The sequence below is a fragment of the Panthera leo genome, chromosome A3, assembly GCF_018350215.1.
Source record: "Panthera leo isolate Ple1 chromosome A3, P.leo_Ple1_pat1.1, whole genome shotgun sequence".
Taxonomy (NCBI): domain Eukaryota; kingdom Metazoa; phylum Chordata; class Mammalia; order Carnivora; family Felidae; genus Panthera; species Panthera leo.
The window spans coordinates 61,429,587-61,444,000 of record NC_056681.1 but is presented as its reverse complement, the minus strand read 5'-3'; the positions used below and the strand labels follow the sequence as shown (position 1 = coordinate 61,444,000).

At 37.4% G+C, this 14,414-nt stretch overlaps 1 protein-coding gene across 1 annotated transcript in view; it reads left to right on the top strand.

The window, feature by feature from the left end:
* Nucleotides 1-8,010: 8,010 nt before the first annotated feature.
* Nucleotides 8,011-14,414, top strand: part of CNGA3 (cyclic nucleotide gated channel subunit alpha 3) — a 59,915-nt gene continuing 53,511 nt past the window's right edge. The window contains exon 1 of the mRNA XM_042932056.1: nucleotides 8,011-8,052. The gene's annotated coding sequence lies outside the window, so the exon portion shown is untranslated. The remainder of the gene's footprint in view (nucleotides 8,053-14,414) is intronic.

The following is a 14,414-nucleotide window of genomic DNA, read 5'->3' as shown; positions in this document are numbered from 1 at the left end:
ATGACCAAAAAACCTGGCATAAAAAATAGGCAAAAGATATGAACTATTCACAAAGATTAAAGAATAGACCTTAAAATGTGAAAAGATGTATAACTTCACTAATGATAAGAAAAATGGAGATTAAAACTACATTTAGAGAACTTCTGGTAATATGACAATGTGAAGTGGTAATGCAAATCATTTCACAAATAACAATTTTAAGAACTGGATAAAATTTTTTAAAAATCAAGTATTTAAAGGTACAATAAAATGTTCAAAAGCAGGCAGAATATGAGGCGTTTATTCTCCAAAAACTATGAATGGAAAAGTTAAGAACTGTGAGGTTGTGACACTCTAGCCTAAGGACACTCCCCAACTTTCATGGCCAAGACAACAGAAAAATGTAGCCTGACTGGCTCAAGGTGCCAGAGATGAGTTCAAAGCTGAAGTGGAAATTTTAAAGAAGAAATCCTGGCATCAAGAAAGCACAGTAAGAATGAGCCATGAAATCTTGAGCAAAAACTCTGTTCTAATTCCTGGCTGATCACTAAATTATGCATGTGTAAGGGCAGACCCAGGAAACCCTGTTTTGTTTTGCTTTTTTTTTTTTTAATGGAAAGTAGAGAGGAATATACTTTTGCGAGATAGAGCTATGTGGAGCAAAGTCTGTGTACTTGTTACTTTTGAACTGAAATACATTTCCAAACCACATACAGTTTAGGCAGCAGTAATCTACTCTTAAGGGATTAAAGTGTCAGGGGAAAGAGCCTCAGGCTGGCAGAGCAGTTGAAAATTTAAGCAACTAAATTGCTGAAAGAGTATGCTCCAAAATCTGCCCAAATCTTTGGCTGACCACTAAATTATTGGCCATAGGGGAAACACTGAAGGTAGCAGGGTAAAAGGCAGCAGTGAGAATCCATAGAACAGAATCGAGATTTGAACTGCTTCATACTACAGGAAAGAACAGTTTGCAGTTTGAGTACAGGCATGATAATTTATTAGAATAGAAAAAAAAAAAGCAAGCAAGCCAAAAATTTTTTTTAATTTTAAAGCCTTGAAGAACGCAATAGAATCCAGCATAACAAGAATATAGTCCCTAAAGTATCCAGTTTTGAACCAAAAAAAACTGAGTAGACATACAAAGAAACAGGAAAATGTGTTCCATTTTGATGGATCAAAGACCATCATTAGAAATTTTTATTGAGTCCAGATGTTGTATTTAGCTGACTTTAAAGCAGCTATTATAAATATATTTAAAGAATTAAAGGAAAATATAGTAAATATGAAGAAATTAATAGAAAATCTCAATAGAAAAATGAAGGTATTAAAAATGCAAAAGGAAAATTCTAGAGCTGAAAAGTACAACAAAACATATACTAAATGGACTGTGAACAGCAGAGTGGGGAGTCTTTGAACTTGAATATAGGTTAATAAAAATTACCCAATCCAAAGAAAAGCAGAAAGGATTGGAAAAAAGCAAACAAAACCTTAGAGACCTGTCGAATGATTTGAAGTGTTTCAAAATACATAAAATTGGAGTCCTAGAAGAAGTAGAGAAAAAAATTTTAAAAATTGGAGACTTACAAAATGTTGTGGAAAACATTAGTAGATCTAACAAGCCTAAGTAATCCTAAACATGATAAATACAAATAAAACTGTTCCAAGGCACATCATAGTCAAATTGCCAAAAGATGATGATAGTGAAAAAACCTTGAAAGCAACCAGAGAAGGACAATATGTTACACTCAGGGGAACAATGACACAACATGAAATGATTTCTCAACTAAAACAATGGAGACTAGAAGATATAGGAATGGTAAAGTGCAGAAAGAAAAAAACTTGTAACAATTATATATTCAATGAACTATCTTGCAAATTAAAGGTGAGAGGAATTCCACTGCAATATGTTTGAGTAAACTGTTAACACAGTACCCTCTGACAGATAACTATAAACTCTGGACAAAATACAAGTAATAACTACCCAGAAACTCTGGAGAGTGACTTAAGGCAAGCAGATTCTGATGTGGCGAATTTCCTAGCATTACGTATTTTAGCTGGAGAGCAGGCTGGGGCAGGAAATGGTCAGTGCCACATGTGGAGGCTTACTCTCTAAATGAAAACACATAGTCTTTCTGGGTTGAAAAACCAGAAAACCAAGTTTGGAGATAAGTTCTGGAAAGTGCAGAGAGCATCCAAACAAGGAGAAAGCCAGAAACAGGGAGCCACAAATTTTGTGTATATAAACTTTGCCCAAATCTCTCACTGACTCCTTAACCACATATGCACAGGCAGGTTACAAGATCACCATCCAAGGCTAAAATTGCACAGAAATTTGATCTGCCATCCAAGAGGCAGAGATTTCCATTTAAGCTCAAGAAAGCTAAAATCTGCTTAAATAAAAATATCAAGGGTTCTGAGTGATGTTACAGAGTCCAGAATGTCTGCAATCTAATATTCATGAACTCTGGGATACAACTTTTAAGTTATTCAACATATAACCATGAAAATGTGATCCAGTTTCAAGAGAAAAGGCAATAAACCTGATATGACCCACATGTTGGATTATCAGACAAGGAATTTAAAGTAGCTATTACAACTATGTCCATTCAGGTAAGCAAAAGACGCTTATAACAAATGAAAAGACAGGAAATTCCAGCAGAGAAATGATAAAAAAAAGGAAATTCTAGAACTAAAAATTATATCTTAAGTTTAAAAAAAAAAAACAAATAGGGTTATCAACAGAAGTGTCAGTAGATCTGAGATAGATCAATAGAAATTATCTAATCTAAAAAAGAGATAAAAGAATTTTTTAATGAACAGAATTTCAGGGAATTGTGGGACTATACCCCAAAATTGAATATACTTTGTAACTGGTGTTTTAAAATGAGAGGAGAGAGAGAATGGAAAAAAATATTGGGAGAAGCATTGGCTGAAAAATATCCCAAATTTCTTGAAAGACATAAATTTATAGATTCAAGAAGTTCAGTGAACCCCAGATAAAATAAATAATAAGAAAATCATAGTTACAGTGTTGAAAAACAAACTAAAAGAGAAAATCTTGAAAGCCTCCAGAAAAAAAATGACAAATTATATAAAAGGGAACAATAATTAGAAATCACTGACCTCTCATCAGAAACTATAGAATCTAAAAGGTAGTGGAACAACATCATTAAAGTGTTGAAAAATAAAATTTCTCAACCCAGAATTCTATCAAATTTGAATATATCAAAGGAAAATATTTTTCAAAAACAAAAGCAAAATAAAGACATTTTCAGATAAAAGTAAACCAGGGGAAGTTATCATCCGAAGACTTGTACTGTAAGAAATGCTAAAGGAATTTTTTTAGGCTAAAAGAAATATATATAATATAGAAAATCAGATCTTAAGGATGGAATGACCAGCATCTGAAATGGTAAATATCTAGGAAATATTTTTTTAACTGTTTTTTCCTCTCAATTCCCTTGATATAGATACAATACATATGGCAACTATAGCATTAAAGGCAACTGGTTGAGTGGTAAATGGGTCTATATGGTTGCAAGGTTTCTAGATTTTAAGTAGTGGGTTTTAACTTCTTTCTCTCAGCTCTCAAATACGCCAACACACACACACACACAATGACTAAAGATATATACATCATCTTAACCTTGACTTATATTCCAAATTCTAGAAAACATTCTTTTCCATTGTGCTTGGTACTTTCACCAAGGTAGTCCACATGCCTCTGCCATGAAATAAGTCTCAATAAATTTAAAAGAATTTAAATCATACAGAATATGTTGTTGAACTGCAATGAAATTAAGTGAAAAACCAATGGCAATAAGATATTAAAATGTCAAAATATTTGGAAATTAAACATATTCCTAAGTATAGCACAAAGAAGAAATTACCAGGTAAAATGACAAATCAAAAAGTTAGTTATTTGAAAAAAATCAATAAACCCCTAATTAGTAAGAAAAAAGGGAAAGAACAGAAATTAACACAGAGTGGTTATCACTAGAGATCCTACAGACATTAAAATCATAATGAAAGAATAATTTGAATAAATTTTATCCTGAAAAATTAAAAAACTAAGGAGAAATGGACCTTGAAAAATAAACTAAACAAAACTGACATAAAATGAAACAGAAAATCTGAATGACCTATCTATCAAGGAAATTTAATGGGTTATCTAAACCCTTCCCACAAAAGAAGTTCCAGGCCTGGATGGTTTCACTGATGAATTTTGTCAAAGAGTGAAAGAAAAAAATAACATCAATTTACACAAAATCTTTCCGACAATAGAGGAAGAGGTAGTATCTCAACTCTTAAGAGCCTAGTAGAACACTAACATGAAAACAAGGGTTACAATAAAAGCAAAATACTATATAAATTAATCAACCTATATAATACTATATAAGTTAATCCAGCCATACATAATACAGATACTACCTCATGACCAAGTCAGATTCATCCCAAGAATGAAAGATTGTTTTAATAATCAAAACTCTGTTGATGTAATTCAATTTGTTGCAACATAAAGGATTATCTCACTAGGTACAGAAAAAATGATATGACACAACTCAAGATCCATTCATGATACAAACTTTCAGGAAAAATGGGAAAAGAGAAAAAAAGTCCTCAAACTATTAAAGGGTATTGTTATGTAAATGAGTCCAAAATGGCCCTCAGGTGGATTATCTCTTTACTGCTAGCTGAGACCCGTTAATGCAAGATCCTGATGGCACCAAATTCAAATTTAAGTTTATTTATTTTTTAGAGAGAATGCAAGCAGGGGAGGAGCAGAGAGAGATGGAAAGAGAATCTCAAGCAGGCTCCATGCTCTGTGCCAAGGCCAACACAGGATTGATCACAGGGTGGTGAGATGATGACCTGAGCTGAAATCAAGAGTCAGTTGCCCAACCAACTAAGGCACCCAGACATCCACAATCATTTTTAAATAGTCCAAACAAGCATTTTTTAAGCTATTGACTGCTTTGCATACCCCACAAAACCTCACTCAAAGCTCTTACCTATTGAGCCTTGTAGTTATTAGACTCCAAGCAACTGCTGCTCTTTGGAGCTCTCTCACCCAGAGATTGCCTGCCTTGATGCTGAGTGACATCACCTAGGCACATAAGCCCCCTCTCCAGTCTTCCTCTCTCAAAGCCTCTGAGAGGTTTCATGTGAGGGATACTCTCATTCAATCCTGTCCACGTGTCATCCAATAAAGTTTGTTGTGTGTAAATGCTGCTTCTGATGACATCTTTTTCCTTGATCAGTCCCTAAATCCCTCAAATTCTCTACCAAAAAAAAAAAATCTACAGCACTATGAATGCTTTTCCCTATGATTGGGAACAAGGCAGGGATACCCACTTCCACCACTTCTATTAAACATTGTACTGTAGTTCCTAGTCAATGCAATTGGCAAGAAAAAGAAAAGCCATTAAGGTCAGAAAATAAGTCTTAAAAAATCTTTATCTGCATAAGTCATAATTATTTACATAGAAAATTCTAAAGAATATTCATCACTACTATTAGAACTTGTATGTGAGTTTAGCAAAGTCACAGAATGCAAGCTCGACATACAAGACTCCATCGTATTTCTATATACTGGCAACAGACAATTGAAAATGAAAAATTTTAAATGACATTTAAAATAGTGTCAAAAACCACAAAGCACTTGGTAACAAATTTAACCAAAGAAATTACAACTTCTACATTGTAAACTACAAAACACTCCTTAGAGAAATTAAAGATGACCAAAAATAAGTAGATATGCCATGTTCATAGATTGGAAACAATCAAAATTATTAAGACGTCAGTTCTGAAATCTGTCTATAGAGTCAATGTAATTCCACACATAATTCCAGCAGACTTTTTGATAGTTGAAACTAAGAATCTGATTCTAAAATGTATGTGGAGGGGCACCTGGGTGGCTCAATCGGTTAAGCATCCAACTCTTGATTTAGCACGTATCTGCTAAATTCTGGGCCTGCTGCTTTCATCTGGGCTTCCAGGGACATTAGGCTCACTGTCTTCCTAAAGGGGCTACACAGGGTCATTCACTGTCCCAGGAATATTCTGCGGCTTCAGGGCCAACCTCAGACACTTGCTCACATCATATTTCCAACCCCCAGCCTCCAAAGAAAGACTTGTATCTAACTGGGAGTTCTTTTTCCTTTACTTTCCCAAGGGCTAGGATTTGGAGGACTGTGGTCAGGGACTTTTAGATCTGGGACTTCTATGGGAGGTTAACTGAATAAGGCTCTTCCTCCTGCTTCTTTTCCACATCTCCTCTCTTTGTTAATATATTTAACCTACACCTCATGCCCAGCAGAGAAATATCTCATTTGCTGTTTTGCTGTGATTGAGATCAAGGGAAAAACATCAAGGTCCACCAACAGCTCACTTCTCAAAGCATGTCTTGCATCTTTGCTCCCTAGGCAGTGATCTAGTCTACTTTTTCGATGAATTACCTGTTTTCATGTTTGAGTTATTCTAGACATCTGTAGAGAGCCATCTGGGGTTTCTTCTTAGTCTCCATCAAAGCTTGGGCATTCAGGCAAGGTGGTATCATTTAATCAGGACTCTGCACCAGGCAGGTCTTCTATGAACCCTGCAAGAGTGTTACTGCAAAATCTTTGCTTAAAGCAAAGGCTGGGATGCCTCATGCTCCTTGAGGTGGACTTTTTCACTTTCAAGTAACTCTGCCTTTATTTGGAATTACACCCAATCTGCTGGAGAGTGTCACAAGGTTTTAAACCTCTCCCTGGGAGTTTTTGGAGGTACAACCTAGCAATCTTGTCCACATTATCAGAAAGCTTCATTTGTGCTTCTCTGCTTCCAGAGTAAATTTGAATATATATGATTGCCTCTTGCCAGGAATCCAAAATTATATTCCTTATATGTGAGTCTTCCCAATACTCCATCCTTTTTTGTCAAAGAAACAGTCCAAGGTAGGAGTTATACCATACAGTGGAGGTTTGCAACTTTATATGATTATAAATTGCCCCGTTGAAGATGCAGAACCCCTGGCCCCACTCCCAGAGATTCAGATTTACTCTCTGGGCCTGGGGCAGAGCCTGGCATTCTGTATTTTTAACAGGTTCCTGAGTTGGATCTCAGCAAATCGTACCTGAGGACCCAGCACCTAAGCAGGTGATCTGAGAGGAAATGCTCCTCCCCACTATGCTTCTCCCCTCCCTCTCAGGTCTGAGCCCTGAGCACCCTCCCATCAAGGCAAAGGATCTCCAAGACCCAGAGCTGGTTTACTTCTTGATGTCAGGTTTGTGGTCCCTACAGAAGGTCCTCTGGGCACCTGGAGTGAAGACTATGCCTGCCTCACAGGGCTGTCATGGGCATAAAATGGATAGAGGGCTTGGAACAGAGTCTAGCACATAGTAAGAACTCAATAAATGTTATCTGTTCTATAATCATTATTCTCATTACCTTTCCTACTGCCATCACTCACACTCACACTGAGAAAATGGCAGGGGGCCTCCTAAATGCCTCCACCCTCATGCCTTGTGAGGAAGAGAACACCACTCAGAGAAGTCCAGAGCCACGTGGGACAAATGATAATCATGAGCTTGGCATCAGTACCAAACTCCTTTTACCAATTTCACTCACAGGCACTAGGAGAGTTTCCCAGGATCTTAGCCCCTGAAGGAGCAGCCCATGCACCCCTCTCAGCGGTGAACCATCCTGCCACTGAGAAGTTGGTATCCCACCACCCCTCTCTATAACTGCTTTCTTCCTATATGCCACTGCAATCCCCAGATCCCCTTCTGTACATCCTAGATATGTGTGGTGGTCTCATTCTGATCCAGCTCCTTCTTCCCAGGCACCAAGTAGTCAGTGGAAGCCCTCACCAAGCTCCCCCCCCCCCCATCAGAGTCAAAGTGCTGTGACTCTCCCCTCAAGATATTGATGACTATGTTGAAGTTGGTGCCCTTCTTGGTGTTCCTCAACCTTTGAAGCTCATCAACCTTTGTTCCAAGGAGTGAATGACTGTGTCTTGAGACTCCACCAGCCCATTCACAAAGAGTAGGAAGTCTTTCTCAATGTGATAAGATGAGCCAAGCACATAAGGTAGGTGCTAAATACATATTTGTAGAATGGTTGGACCTTGGTTTAGGCAACCTTCCTCCTGGGCTTCAAAATTCCCTGATGGGTGTGTATATTTCAGAGAAATTATTCAATCTAGGCCATAGCAGTGGCAGCATGGATGAGCTGGTGCCTCCTCCGGCAGTCCCTCTGGGATGTGGGATTATAGGGAGGATCTTCACATTACCTAGAGCCTGCAGGAAGGCCCTACCCTGTCCTTTACTATTTGGCATCTGGTAAAGAGGCATGTAGTATGGTCCTTTTACAGAACCTGTAGTCAGGAGCTTTTTGATCCCTACTTGATAATAGTTTGCATTGTATATCGAATATCCTCTGGCTAATATAACAAGTATGGGTGGGCCAGATGCTACAATCAGGAATAAAATAGGAGATCCCAATCTTGGGGGATTTGGCCAGGAAACACTCTTTTCCAGTACTCCCACCACTAGGTATGATTATCTAAACCAAAAGAGAAGATGTCTATCTCTCATAAAGGATTACTGTTTGGGGGCAACCAAGGAGAGAAGGCATCATCCATACTGGGGAGATGCCCATTTATTGATTCCTCAGTAGTTGACTCATCTGAAAGCTGGCTATTCAGGAAAAGATCAAAGGGACCACACCTTCTCCCAGCCTATTAACCTTCTCTGTGACTCTGCAGATGGGTTTAGATGGACTGAGAGCTTTATTCACATATCAACAACCATTTTTGTGGCCTAAGAGTTCACACCCTGGTGTGCGGCTGGATGTGTCTGGTGGGAAAACTCTGAGTCCTGAAAGGTTCCTGGTGTGCAGAAACCACAGAGACACAGTTTAAATGCGTGCTTAAGAGTCCGCCTCTGGTGCCAGGCTAGTCCTGCAGTGGTGGGTGCCACTCCTTGCCTCAGTTTCCCCCTTTTTTGTTGTGGAAATTCAATGAATTAATTTACAAGTGCTTTGCATAGTGTGTAACAGAGTAAGCACTGTGAACACAGTATTGCCACCACCTGAGTTCATGTTTTCTCAGCATCTGCCTCTAACAAGCAGGTTTCATTCTAGTAGGATTGTTGAAAAGTATCTTCTGTGAAAAGAGCAAACCTTAGTTCTTCAAAAACCACAAAGTTGTCAGTGTGTTTGATAGTTCTGCAAATTCTGTATTGAAGCCTCTTTTTAATAGGCTAGAGGCACAAGCAAACCTATTGGGCTCCCCATCTCCTGTCATAACCCTGAAGGAACTCAGGGGACATGTGGGACAGATCTGGCTAGAAAGATAGTCATGACCTGATCACAAAAGGTGGTCACTAGCTGAGCAACACAGACTTGCCATTTAACCTTGAGGGGGGGTTGTCTTTTCTGTACAGGAGGCGGGTTTGAGGAATGGGATCAGGTGCTTGGGAGGAGATCTACTGCATTCAGTGATCTCTAAAGAACTTCCCAGGTATCCCTCCTATGACTCCTCTCCCCCTTCTTCCATAACCCAAACTAGCATTAACAGTAACCATGGGGCCCACACAACACAGATTGTGAGCTCACAAGGGACAGGGAAGAATGGTAGCTGTACCCTCATCTCCAAAGGGGAGGTGGAAGCCAGGGTAGGGAGTGGGTGAAACAGAGAAGAGAAATGAAGAGGAGAGAGAGAAATAAAGAAAGGATAAAGATTGAGAGGGAAAAAAACAAAAGAAGGAAGGAAGGAGGGAGAGGCAGAAGAAAAAAAAGATAAATTCCTCTATCCACTTGTTAAGAAATCACAATTCAATAGACAAGAGAAATTCACAAGCAGCACTTCACAAAGAATCAAATGGAAATGTAAAATACTCTTGTCTCCTCTAAAATACATTATTCATTGCTCTGTGTCACTGCAGATGTGTGTACTGTGTCCACTCACAGATAAGCAGGATACATTTGCATGATTTAAATGTCAACCAGTTCCTGTGAATAATAAACTGCGTGAAGTCAGTCCAGAGGGTCTGAATCACTTTCCCTGGAAACTTACTTCATCAGCTAAGCTTCCGCTCAAGAATTTGAAATTCTGGGGGCCTAAAACTTCTTGTTGTCCTGTTTCATTGCTCCAAGAGGAATCAGGGTCAAAATAAACCATATTCTCTCCATCAGCAGCTTTCAAACACCCTCATACACAGGACCACTTCATCGTCATATCAAATAACTTAGTGTCTGGCCCCCTGGGAATTTTAATGTCCAGGATTGAAAGAGGTAACATAATAACTGCAGGATGAGAAACAAGTAAGGTGGTTATCAATATGTAGGGGAAAATGATGACCTTCTTCCAGAATGGCACTAATTGAAAGTTGAGCATTATTTATTTTTCAAGGCATCTTGACATATATTGTCCCAATTATCCATTATCTCTATGATGGAGAAGAAATTCCTCCTTTTATTTTGACCTACCTATAGTGTTGTACATAAAGTAAGTTTCATGTATATAGTATATCATTGGCTCATGTTATTCTATACACTCTGACAATCTGTTTTAATTGGTTTATTGAGACCATTTACATTTAAGGTATTTTTTACATGCTTGGGCTTAAGTCTTCCATTTTATTATTTGTTTTCTGGTTTGTTTTCACTGTTTCTCATTTCTCTATTTCTCTTTTCTGTAGAAGAATTCTGTGAAGAATTTTTAATTATTCTATGTTGATTTATTTATAGTTTGTGTTTTTTTTTAAAGAGAGTGAGTGTTCATGAGAGAGAGCAGGGAAGGAGCAGAGAGAGAGAGAGAAAGAGAATCTTAAGCAGGCTCCTCGCTGGGCATGGAGCCTGATGCAGGGCTCATCTCACAACTGTGAGGTTATGACTTAAGCTGAAGTCAAGAGTCAGACACTTACCAACTGAAGTACCCAGTTTTTTAACTATTTATAGTTTTTTAGATATATCACTTTGTATAGTTTTCTTAGTGGTAGCTGTAGGTGTTAACAGTGCATTTATGAAACATCATAGTCTACTGGTATTAATGTACCATTTTGATAGAAATGTAGAACATTTACTGTCATTTGGGTATCTTTACCCTTCCCTCTCTTTAAATATAATTGTTTTAAGTGTTTCTTCTTTATACATTGTGCACTACATCAGATGGTGTAATAATTTTTGCTTTAACCATCAGTTTTACCCATTCTGATATTACTTTTTTCTGAAGTTCCAAACTTTCTTCTGTTATTTCCTTTTCTAGCCATTCTTTAAGGGTAGATTTGCTAGCACAAATTCTCTTAGTTTTTCTTCATCTGAGAATGTTTTTATTTCCTCTTTCATTTCTGAAGGATAGTGTTACCAGATATAGATTTCAAAGTTGACAGGTCTTTTCTTTGAAAAACATTTGAAGACTTGTGCCCTTTCCTCCTGGCCACCATGGTTTCAGAGAGAAATCTTTTTTCATATGAATTGTTCCTCATCTACATATCTTGTGCAAAGCTTATCATTTGTCTCACAATAATATCCTTTATAGAAAAAAAAAAAGAATTGCTAGAGTCAGGATCCAAACCAAGATCGTGTTGCACTTAACTGTCATTAATCTTTAGACTTCTTTAATTTAGAACAGTCCCTCAGTCTGCTTGTCTATCTCTCTATGTATTGTCTTTCATGACTGACGATTTTGAAGAGTACACACTTTATTTTGAAGACTGTCTTCATTTTCTTAATGGTATCTTTGGGTGAGGAGAAATTTTTATTTTGATGGAATATAATTTATTGGAGTTTCTTTATGGTTAGGGCCTTTTTTTGTCCTAAGAAAATTTTGCCTACCCCCAAATCATGAAAATATTCCACTTTTTTGTTCCTATGCATTATGGTGGTAGCTTTATATTTAGGTCTGTGTATGGTTTTTCTCAAATTAAATTTCCTATGTGGACTGAGATAGGAGTTGAGATTTGTTTCCATTCATACAAATTCCAGTTGTTTCATCACCATTTCCTACAAATGAATTTTATTTCTCCACTGAATTGCCTTGGCACCTTTAGTAAAAATCAATTGACTGTATGTACATGGAATTTCTACTTTGTCCCACAAGGCTGTTCCTTATGCCAATACCACACTGTTTTAATTGTGCTAGCTTTATCCTAAATCTTGAGATCAGGTAGTATAAATCCTCAAGCTTTGTTCTTCTTTTTCAAGATTATTATGTATAGTCTAGATTCTTTGCATTTCCATAAAATTTTAGACTCCAGTTTCTTCAGAATAAAGCCTATTGGGATTTTGATTGGGATTTCGTGAAATTTTAAATCAGTTTTGGGGAAAAATCTTAAAACTACCGAGATTTCATAAGAGTATACCATAACATAGTATATCTTTACATTTACTTAGGTCTTTAGTTTTTTAGCAATGTCTTACAAGTCTTGCACATAGTGTTAGATTTATTCTTAAATAATTATGTCTATGACACTGTTGTAAATGGTATTTCTAAAATTTCATATTCTGTTTTTTGTTGCTAGAATATATAGAAGTACAGTTGAGTTTTGCATCCTGCAATCTTATTAAATTTACTTATTCTATTATTTTTTATAAATTAGATAGGGTTTTCTATGATTATGCTGTCTTTGGATAATGACAGTTATCTTTTTCTCATCTTTATGCCATTTATTTCATTTCTTTTTTTTTCCTGTGCTGTAGTGGCTGGGACTTGCACTACAATGTTTAATACAAGTGCTAAAACTGAACATCCTTGCCTTGTTCTTGATCTCAGTCTTCAAATTAAGCATATTATTAACAGTAAGCTTTTCTAAAATGACTTCTATAAATCTGAGGAAGTTCCCTTCTACTTCTGATTTGCTAAGAACCTTCCTTTTCCTTCTTTCTTTCTTTCTTTCTTTCTTTCTTTCTTTCTTTCTTTCTTTCCTTCCTTCCTTCCTTCCACATGAGTGAGTGTTGAATTTTGTGACATTGACCATATGTCCTGAAAGTCTAAAATACTTACTATCCAGCCCCTTAAGAAAAAGTCTCTGATCCCTTCTCTAGATAAAAATATAAAAGATACCCTGGTTCATTATATGTATATCAGTGTGGATCTAATCAAGAGACAGAAACCACACAATAATTCAAACAGGAAACGATTAAAATAAAGATTACTAAACATAAGATGTAGGAGAGTTTACATGGCACTACAGGACTGAAGGAGAGTAACCAAGGAAGGACAAACTTGGAACGGGGATCCCCCTCCCCAAGACTGGCATTTAAACCTTGTTGGAGCTGGTATAATTGCAGCTCAATGTATGTCAGAGAAATTCACAGGTTTGCACAGACCTGAGGTGGCCTGCAGTTCCTGAGCCAGAAGGAAGCAATCCCCAGAATGCAGGTAGGGCAAGCCACAGCTAGTGGCTGGCCACACAGGAGTGCAGAAAAGGTGGGGGCATCAGTGTGAGTACGAGGCTGGAGCTGTGGTGCTTGTATCAAAATGGTTGTGGCACCATAGGGTCACAAGAGACAAACCTGGGGGGTGTGAGGCTAGGGAAGCAGAGAGAGTTGGAATACCATTACAGGCAGGAGGGCTGCACATTGGGTGTCCATGCTGAGACAGGTGCAGGAAGGTGACCACCAGGTCCAGCTGGGGCTGGGACATCATCAAGGAACTGTATATTCTAGGCATGTGGCTGAAGCATAGCACCACTGGACATTATCACATGTCCACATCAATGGTGCAGCCACCAGAAACAACTACATAGTCCGCTCCTGCTTCAGTGTTTCTCCAGCATCCTCTACTGAGAAAGCTTACCATCGTGCTCACTGTAAAAGAAAAAATGCTTAAAATAATTCAATGCTGAGAAGTGATGAATTGATAACTGATATAGCATTGTTAAAGAATGGAGTATCCTAGGCAATCAAGTATTGGACCCACCGATATTAGAGATTTCTGGAATAAAAGTGAGAAGTAGGTACCTTTTTTATCAGATGAGGAAACTGAGTCCCACATTAAATTAATTGTCTACACCAATTGTATTAAAGAGTTAATATTAAAATAAAAATATATGAAACTATCAAAAAAGAGTAGAAATCATATATGTGAGGGAATTATGCATTCTAGGCTTTCAATGAATTAAATGAATCTCAGTGGGAAATGTTTGCAAGTCTCTACAATAAATATTATCATAACTCAAAAAGGCAAGCAGACTGGGGGAAATATTTTCATCAAATAAGCTAGGAGAAAGTCTCTGTCAGTATTGCACAAAAAGCTCATGAAAATTGAAAGGAAAAACATCAACTTTAATATAAATGGGCCAAGGACATGAATAGATGATTCACAAAGAGGAGACACAAGTAGCAAACAGACATAAGAAAATGTTCAACTTTACTATCTCTTATTGAGATGCAAATTAAAACTATAATGGGGTGCAGCTTATGAACAAAATTTGAAAAATAAAATAGAA